We start from the raw sequence: 10,291 nt of genomic DNA on the forward strand, positions 1-10,291 counted from the left end.
AGGGATATACCAACGTTAAAAATTCATCAGAATACACGTTTTAACCATTGGTATAGGATTTATGGTGCTATATTGATGGATTTTAGGGTTTTACTAATGCTTTTTTGAGCGTCACTATATGTTAGATTTCTTATAATGTCTTTTTTACCACCTAGTTCAATCACAATTTAGGATAACTTGGTCTAAAAGTTCTTAGCAAAGTTTTTCCCACCAATAAAGATAGTAAAGCTAAGGAATGAGATTACTACCTTTCTGCAAGCTTATGGTGAAACATTATATGATAAATGGGAAAGATTCAAAAAGCTTCAAGAAAATGCCTACATCATAGACTACCCTAGTGGCTCTAGATCCAAATCTTTTATAATGGTCTCACACCACCTATAAGAACCACCTTAGATTCAGTTGCTAAAGGGTCCATAATGAGTAAGACTCCTAAGAAAGTAAATGAACTCATAGAAAAGATGGTTGCTAATAATTACCAATGGGGCATGGAAAAAAAAGGTTAGTAAAAAATCTACTGATTTATTTAAAGCTAATGATATTTTTCTATCAATTCCCAACTACTTGTCTTTACTAGGAAAATTGAAGCCTTAAGAAGCCATCCCAAGCCAACCCTATAAATTCTATGCAAAGCCCTTTTATATTTTATGACATCTATAAAGGTCTTCATTTTTCAGAAAGATACCAATTTATGATAGAACTAGTCTAATACATCCAACAAACCAAACCAAACAATAATCTTTACAATAATATATACAATCATAGATGGCAAAATCATCCAAACTTTTCTTGGAACCAACCAAACCACTAACCCACCAACAATCGAAACAACAACTACTGCCTTAATCCACCTACCTATAACCCACCCCAAGAAAAGAAACCCATCTACAAGGATATGTTGACCCAATTGACGTAAGCCAACATGCCAATATCCAAAGTCAAGCTGCATCAATCAAAAACTTAGAAAACCAAATAGGTTAACTCACCCAAGCCATAGCAAATCACCTTGTAGGTACCCTACCTAGTAATATTAAATCCAATCCAAAAGAACAAGGCAATGAGGAATGTAATGCAATCTATTCTGTGGGAAATGCTAGGATAAAAGATTTTGATGAGGAAGATGATGAACCCATAGTAGTAAACTTCCCTAGCTTTGTAAGATAATCTAAAGTAGATTTTATAGCAAAGAAGGACATATTAAGAGATAAGAAACTTTATTGAAACTTATAAAGAAGATCCTGAGGAGGAAAATATTGAGATGGACTATGAAGTAGATCCAAAAAAGTAGATTGAAGGGTCTCTTGAAAAAGGGTAAATCCTACTGCAGGCAAAAAGAGCACTATTGAAGAGTATTCAACCTAAACCTGAAAAGATAATCCAAGGTGAGCCAATCTAAAATAATCAAGAAAAAAAGGTAATCTAAAGAGAAAATCTCTAATAGGAAGAAAAAAAAAGAGCAAGAACAAGAACAAAAAGAACAAAAAGAAAAATAAGAAAAATAAAAAGAAAAAGAAAAGGTTCAAGAAAAAGTTGAACCGAGGCCTAAGATGACTGCTAAAATATATAGATAATGTTTTAACATAGCATCACCTACCCTAAAGCCTATTCAAAAGAAGCTACTTAAAGAATTGAAAGAAGTTACATTTTTAAATGATTGTAGCCCTAAACTTTAACAACTCTTACCTAGAAAGTAAAAAGATCCATAGAGTTTCACTATACATTGCAAAATTGGGAAGTTAAAATTTTTTTATACTCTTTGTGATATTGGCTTTAGTATAATCTCATGCTTATGAATATTTTTGTGCAACTAGGTTATGAAGAATTAAAACTTATCCAATTCAATATTAAATTATTGATCAATCTACTAAGTTACCATAAGGAATGTTGAAGAATGAATATGTAAAAGTTAGAAAATATGTTTTCCTTGTAGATTTTGTTATCTTAGACATGAAGGATAATGAGGCTCCATTACTATTAGGAAAACCTTTCTTATTTACAACCATGGCTTAAATAAATATGTATGATGCTAGCCTAACCTTCAGATTTAAAAACAAGAAGTTGCAATTTGTATCTGTAGGATATAGTGCACTAAGAGTTGAAGAAGCCGTTAGTGCCATCAAAGTAAATAACACCTTTAAAAAGTTTAACCTAACAGATAAGCCTTTTAACCCTCTAAAACACTTAGCAAGCCCTAGCTTTAATCATGTCAACCCCTCAAGGAATTCAAGTTCGGTTTATGCAATCCCTATAAAGAGAGATAGTCCACCTCCTAAAATTAAGTCTATTTATGTTATGTCACAAAGAATGAGACAACACGATAAGCTCCCTCCAAATGGGCAAGATGAGCCATAGATTTAGTTTTGGACAAGCTTAACCAAAACTAATGTTGCTTGGGAGGTAACCCAAGTTTTACTTTAATGGTTATGAGTTTTTTTATTTTTTTTAATTTTTCTTTTATTCGAACGTTTTATGCTTTTAATGTTTTTGTTTGAGTTTTTTTAGGGATGAATAAAAGTAAGGAAGATGCCTTATGCAATTGAGATTCGGCCTTGAAAAAAAATTTTGGGAGTATTTCTTTTTCCTTTGTGCTTTTAATATATTGTTCCATCAAGTGTATGGAGGGAAAAGAAAACTTTTTGCTTTAAAGATTTTGAAATCTTAACCCATCTTTGTTTTCAAACCAAATTGACATGCTAAATTTCATTATAATGTTAACTTATTTGAAATTACACATATTCTTTTAGAATGACTAAAGTATGATAAGAAGTATAAGTATGCATATAGTGGAACTTAAAAAGACTTCTTAAACATGATTTTCTTTGGATATGATTATCATGCATATATCTCTATTCTCTTTTAAGGAAATGCTATGATTTTTTGTAAAAGTTCGTAAGATGTGGATTTGTATGAAATTTAAAGATTTGAATAATTGTTCTAGAATTCACCTATTTAACTCTTGAGGTAAAATCCTTGACTGTGTTTGACTCAATAGATGATCTAGGCAATTTTTTGGATTGTTTGAGCCTTTTCAAGCCATCCTGTAATAATGCATCCCTAGTACCCTTATTTTGAGCCTAATATATTTTCCCTTTTCTTTGTTTATTTTAGCTACGTTATAAGCTAATAAGCCTTTTCTTTGATTATTATTATCCTTTCTTTTGTTGAACCTAACTTATTGTGCTTATGTATTATGGACATGTTTTTGTATTTATGAGGAAGAGAGGTGCAAGGAAAGAATGAACGAAAGAAGAAAACGCCAATCATGAAAGGCAAAGTCTAATAAAGCAAAACAATGGCTCAATTAAAAAAAAAGAAATGCCAAAAAAAAGTGATGCCTTACAAGTCAAGTTTCAAAAAAAGCTCCCATTTATTCAAAGTTCAAAAAATTTTAAAAAAGTAAGCTTAAGGCTTTTTAGCCTAAAAATTTCCTTTTTCCTACCTTGACCTAAGCCTTACATTACAAGCCTAAAGGACCTTTTGATCTTGAGTTAAATATATAGGTCTAACATTAGTGGAGAAGGATGGGGAAAGTGAACATATAAGGTTTATTATATCTTTGAACTAAAATGTGATGAAGTGTTTTACATTCTATTTACTTAAGTTACATACATGAATTAAATATTGAGTGGATTTGTATGCATGAATAGCATAAGATATTGAAAGCTTGCTTTTACAGGAAATTCTTGTGACTCTATGTTTATTCTTAACTTTGTATTATGCAATAATACATGATAAGAGTTTTGCATAATTTTTTACTTTAAGGATATTTATATTGTTCTTTAGTATTGTTGATTTGAGGTTTTGCTTAAGGACAAGCAAAGATTTAAGTGTGGGGGTGTGATAGCACCAAAATATATAAAGTTTTTACAAGTTAAAATGGTGCTAGAATTTAAAATTTTGGCTTATTTTTAGTGCTTTTCATGTTATTTTCATGGTTTTAGGTTTTCAAGCTCAAGAATTCATTTTCATGCATACATGCAAGCATGTAAGGGAGAAGTTCAACCTAATTATGGAAGCTTAATGCTTCCTTCATTGTTCCACATTTATGCAATTCTAAGCTACTTGGACCCCATCATGATCGGCCAAGATAGAATTTTGATCCATGCATGACTCCTTTACTTAGCCATGAAGAAAATAAGTTGCATAAGGACTCTATTAGCTCAATCTATTTAGCCAAAGCAATTCCTAGAGAGCTATCATGTAATTTTCCATAATAAAGACTAGGTGCAGTCAGCCAAGTTGAAATTGAAGCACGCTATAAAGCTTGTTGCTTAACCTTGAAAAAATTCACTTGGACCAGGATTTTATCCACTTAAAATTCAAGTGTTGGATAAAAATTCACTTGCTCTTGAAACTCCAAACCTTCAACGAATCCAATGGAGGGGATTATCTAAGATTTGATCAAGATGCAAGCAAGGGCCAAGATTGAACCACCAAGAGACCATTCAACCAAGAACATTCAAGCATGGAAAGTCTCATTCAGCCATAAAGCTTTAAAGATCAAGATCAAGCTCATCCAATTGTATTTGAATTGAAATCAAACACTTGTGAAGCCTATCCCCCTTGGCTAAACCTTTCACTATAAATAGGGAGGCCATTCATTTATTTTCATCATCCTTCATTCTCCTATTTTCTTTTTTTTCTTAGTTCTTTTAGTTCTTAGTTCTTTAGTTCTTTAGCTAAGTATTGGCTTAGGTGACATATTTGCCAATAATCACAAAAGCTTTTATTTTCTTTAAATTCGTTTAATTCAAAAAGCATTATTTTCAAGATTTTTCTTTGTTTTAAGTTTCAATTCTTGTTTTCTTTTCTTTAAATTCGGCAAGCATTATTTTTTCAAGATCAATAAAAGCTGTCTTTTATTTCTTGCAAGATTCGACCATTATGTCCTTTATTGTTCTTTAAATTATTTTCATGCAGGCATTCTTCCAAGTTTACTTCAAGCAATTCGGCAACTACTTTTCTATACTTTTCAATCTTTTAAATCTTGCTTTCTTAGATCTAGTTTTTGACAACATTCTTTTACTTCCCAAGTGATAGCTAGTGAAGTCAAGAACTTTACCCACACATCACCTTTAATATTTACTTTCACCTACAAACAAACCCTAAATTTCCATTTGTTTAGATATAAGCTATTAGGGTTTTGCTTTTGGTACTTGTGAGCAACCCAACAACATATTCTATAATCCTTTAGGAGATGATACTAGAATACTACATTTTATTACTTAATTTGTGCACTTACAGGCTATATACACAAAGCAGCAATCAGAGATCAATTTATCCTTTTTTAGGTTTTAGATATCGGATGTGGTTCTCACTTATGTAATGACATACATGAAGTAAATAATAGTATATACTTAAAGAAGGTAACGTGTCCTTGCATGTTGGAAATAGTGCAAGTGTTGTTACCTATACCTTAAGGACTTATTCTTTATCTTTACCTTCTAGTTTAATTTTAGAACTCAGGAATTGTTATTATGTTCTTATCATAACTCAAAACATCATTTTTGTTTCTTATTAAAGTATGAATGATGGTTTTCATATATTATTAAAGGTAATTATTATTCCTTTTATTTAAATGATGTGTTTTATGACATGGGAATGTATGATAACTGTTTGTATGTTTTTAGATTAAACAATGATGTTCTTAATATAAATGTCAAGAAGGCTGAACTAGATAAACTAAATCAATCTTACTTGTGGCATTATAGGCTTAGTCATATCAATGAAACAAGAATCATAAAGTTACATAAAAATGATACTTTGATCCTTTTAATTATGAATCTTATGGAACTTGTAAATCATGTTTGATTGGAAAGATGACTAAGTTACATTTTAGTGAAAAATGAGAAAAAGACAATGTGGTTCTTAGAATAATACATTCAGATGTATGTGATCCAATAAACACAAATGCTAGAGGAGGATACTCCTATTTCATTACATTCACTAATGATTATACCAAATATGATTATGTGTATTTAATGAAACACAAGTCCGAATTCTTTGAAAAGTTCAAAAATTTAGAATGGATGTTGAAATGAAAACTAGTAAAAGTATCATGACACTAAGTTCTAATTAAGGTGGTGAATACTTAAGCCATGAGTTTCAAGGTTATCTAAAAGAGAATGGGATTCTCTTACAATGGACTCTAATTGGAACATCACAACACATCAGAGCTTTCAAGAGGAGAAATAGAACCTTGTTAGACATTGTTCGATCTTTGATGAGCAATTCAAATCTTCCTATATCTTAATGGGTTTATGCACTTGAAACAACCGGTTATCTTTTAATTTAGTTCCATCTAAATTTGTTGACAAGACACCATATAAGATGTGGAAAGGTAAGAGACCTAGGTTGTCACATATAAAGATTTAGGGATGTGATGCTTATGTGAAGCATGCACAAGCTGAGAAGCTTAGAGCTAGATCAGACAATTGTAAATTTGTGAGATGTCCAAAGGAAACTATTGAATATTATTTCTACAACCCTGAGGAACAAAAAGTGTTTGTTTATAGAAATGATTTATTGGAAAAAATGTTTATCCTTAAAGAAAACAAAGGGAGTAAAGTAGAACTTGAAGAAGTTCAAAAAACACATATTGACACAAGGATGGAACTTAAGCTAATGGCTAAGGCATCAGATACGCAACCGTAAGCTTAAAAGTACATAAAACCTTGTAGGTCAAATAGGATTCGCTAAGTTTTTAAAAGATATGGATTTCTCATGGACAAGGTTGAATTGATCATAGATGATGATCATACTACTAATTGGTATTTTTTGTAATGCTAGCATGTGCATAGATCATAATCAAGTAATAGTAGCAATAAAAGTAGAGTATCATCCCACAAGGATTATAAATTGAGTTGTTGGGTGGATTTCAATTACCAAAAGTGGTGAATTAATTCCTTATTTCTAAATGAATGAAAACTTGATTTGATTTGTAAATAAAAATAACAAGAACATATAAAGAACAATGTAGGCTAAGATCTCAATAACTAACTATCACTTTGGAAATCTTAGATTAGGCTGAATCTAAATAGATTTAAGAATCAAAGATTGTAACTTGAAAATAAGAAAGAATTGTGAAGGTCGAATATATCAAAAACATAAAAGAAAGATTTAAACAAAGTTGCATGAAAACCAAAATTTAGAATGAATAAAAGAGCAACGGCCAAATACTTATAAAGCAATAAAAGAATTTGAAACCGAAAATAAAAGAAACCTTTAAAAAAAATAGAATGCTTGTATTAAAGTAAGGAAAGAATTTTAAAAAAAAATCTTTTATTTGTAATGGCTAATCTGTGACCTTAGCCTAATACAAAGAAACTAAAAAGAAACTAAGAAACTAATAGAAAAAAGAGAAAAAGAATGATGTGGAGTGGGACGTGGGATGGTTTGAGTTACAAGAGAACTTCCTTATTTATAGAGCTAGGATCGGCTAGGATGGGGATTAGGATTACAAGTTTGCTTCTATCCAGACTCTAATTGATAAAGCTTTATTTTGATTTTATAGAATTATGGTTAAACAAGGAGTTTTCAATATTGATTGCATTGGCCAAATGATGCTTCTTGATTGGTCTTGCTATACTTATGGCAGGCTATCTCATCATCATGCAATCTTGCATTAGGTTCAAACTTTCTTAAGATAAATCCCTCTTGAATAGAAACTCTAGCCTTATCTCTTATAAAAGTGTCTTTTTTGGTTTTAAACTCTTGCAAGACAAACAAAAGAATCTTTTTACAATTGTATCTCTTATTGGCCAAATACAACTAAGAGTCCTTGTCCAAGTATAAGTTTTCAATTATCAAGTGCATGTAGGAGTCTTCTTAAATATGAGATCGTTGAACATATGTAGAGTCATAGTTCAATTAGGATTCCTTTTATTCACATGAAATTAGGAGTCTTAATATAAATAGGATTACGTTATTCTTGCTTATTGCATAGCCAAACATAAGCTTGTCCAACTTTTGTGTGGATCTTGTATGAAATACACTTCCCATAGCTTAAAACCTAAAGATCAATAAAACACACCTTAAAGGCACAAAATTCTATCAAATTTCAAAAATTTTCATCCAAAAAGTACTTGCAAGACTCTATATATTTTAGTACTATCACACCCTTACACTTAACTTTTTGCTTGTCCCCAAGAAAAACTGTCAAATTAACTATGCAAATAATAATAATAAATGCACACCAAGTCAAAATCTCACCAATTATAAGTTATGTACTATAGCATAATACAAATATAGTTACACAGTTAATAAGAAACTCACTTAAAAGTAAGCTTTCAATTTCATACAACTTTCATACATGTGAAGTTAATCCATCTCTAATCATACATACAACCTAAGTAAGAAGAATGAAACATATATCATCACATATCAATTTATATATAGAATATACTTCATATGTTTACTTTCCTCACCACCTTTCCACTAATGTTAGATTACATACCTAACTCAAGATTAAAAGGTTTTTAAGACTTGTAATGTAAGGCATGGGTCAAGGTAGGAAAAAAGAAATTTAGGCTCATAACCCATTTTGCTTACTTTCTTTTGACTTCATGGAATTTAGAATTTTGAATTGAGAACTTTGAACTTTCAAACTTAAAGGCATCACTTTATTTTAGCATTTTTTTTTCATTAAGCCATTTTTGGCTTTTTATTTTTGCTTTTATTTTTGCCATTTCTTTTATTTTTTTTTTTTTAATTCATTGTGCCTCGCTTCCTTTCAAATATACAAGCAATATTAGGTTAAGTAAAACAAATGAAAGGGATAATTAAAAAAAAAGGCTACAGGCTTATTAATGTGGTTAAAATAAAATAAAAAAAAGATATATCAAAGGCTTAAAATATAAGGTACTAGGGATACTTCATAAAAGGTAGGCTTGAAATAGGCTTAAATTGTCCAAAAGATGCCTAAATCATCTCTTGACTCAAACAAAGTCTAAGATTTTGCCTTGAGGTTTGAGTAGGCAAATTCTAAAGTTATACTCATATTTTAAATTTCTATGCAACTTGATACCTTACATGCTTTCACTAAGATTTATGCATATCAATGATCAAGACTAAATGCACAAAACATAAAAATCATACATAACCAAAAATCCTACTAAAGAAATCATCTCATGCTTCACTATATTTATAGTTTTTATGGATATAAAAGATCAAGACTAGATGCACAAAACATAAAAATCATACTTAACCAAAAATCCTACTAAAGAAATCATCTCATGCTTCACTATATTTATAGTTTTCCTTTTCTCATACATAAGTCAATCTTGAACAATTCATGAAACCTTAACTAAATTTGTATAATTATGATTATAGCAAGTCAATTCGGTTTGAAAACAAAGCATATTTTCAAAAAACATGTTTTAGCACAAAAGCATTATTTTTTTCCCCACACCTAATTTAGACAATATTTCAAGCAAAACATTTAAAAACCAGGGAAAAATAGATACTCCCCAATCTTTGCTTTCATTTTTTAGGCCAAACTTGTTTAGGGTCCCTTGGGCTATTAGGCATCCTTTGTATCTCTTTATTCCTAATAACACAACCCAAAAACAAACCAAAATAAAAGCATACTTGTCCTAAAAAAAATTAATGTAAACCTAAAAATTAATGTAAAAACTTAGATTGCCTCCCAAGTAGTGCTACCAAGTTTTGGATCAAGCTTAAGCATACTTTTTTTTCATATGTTACATGATTACTCCATATTTTACATGATGCTGAGAATTGATATTTGAAATATAAAGATTAACTGCAAATAGAAAAACTTATAAAGAAAACAACTCACAAGGATTTGAATAATGGCAAAAAATAATTATTGGATTAAAAGGGATAAAAGTTCACCACCAAGACTAGAAACTAAGGGATACAAAAACACCACCTTAAGAATTCTAATCAAGGATACAGAATAATAAAAGTTCACCACTCTAAGAAATCCACTTAAGAGATACATAACTTGAAAAACAATCTAAAAAATTGCTTAAAGACAAAGAAAACTCTATTCTCCCTTTTACCAAAGAATAATAGAAAATATATAGGCTAGGAACATCCCTCCAAGCATGGAAACTTTTAGATTGCATTGCTAGAATCATGCCTAAAATTATGAGATTTACATGTGAACATAATCTACCAATTTACTCCTAAACCTGACCATAATCCTATTCATATTCATGATTTTTTTCAGCTAGTGTAAATGTAATCTCTTTATTCTAGCCCACCTATTTATGTGTGAATTTGGACCAATGATAAGCCCATCTTATTTTTGGATAAGTCTGCCTTA

General features: G+C 30.4%; 1 non-coding gene across 1 annotated transcript; it reads right to left on the bottom strand.

Annotated features, from left to right (window-relative positions):
- Positions 1-225: 225 nt before the first annotated feature.
- LOC149518774 (small nucleolar RNA R71) lies at positions 226-331 on the bottom strand. The gene has a single exon (XR_016342554.1). It is a non-coding gene; the product is annotated as a small nucleolar RNA R71 (small nucleolar RNA).
- Between the last annotated feature and the right edge of the window lie 9,960 nt (positions 332-10,291).

Source organism: Durio zibethinus, chromosome 5 (genome assembly GCF_047325235.1).
Source record: "Durio zibethinus cultivar Kanyao isolate XHJ-2024 chromosome 5, ASM4732523v1, whole genome shotgun sequence".
Lineage (NCBI taxonomy): Eukaryota > Viridiplantae > Streptophyta > Magnoliopsida > Malvales > Malvaceae > Durio > Durio zibethinus.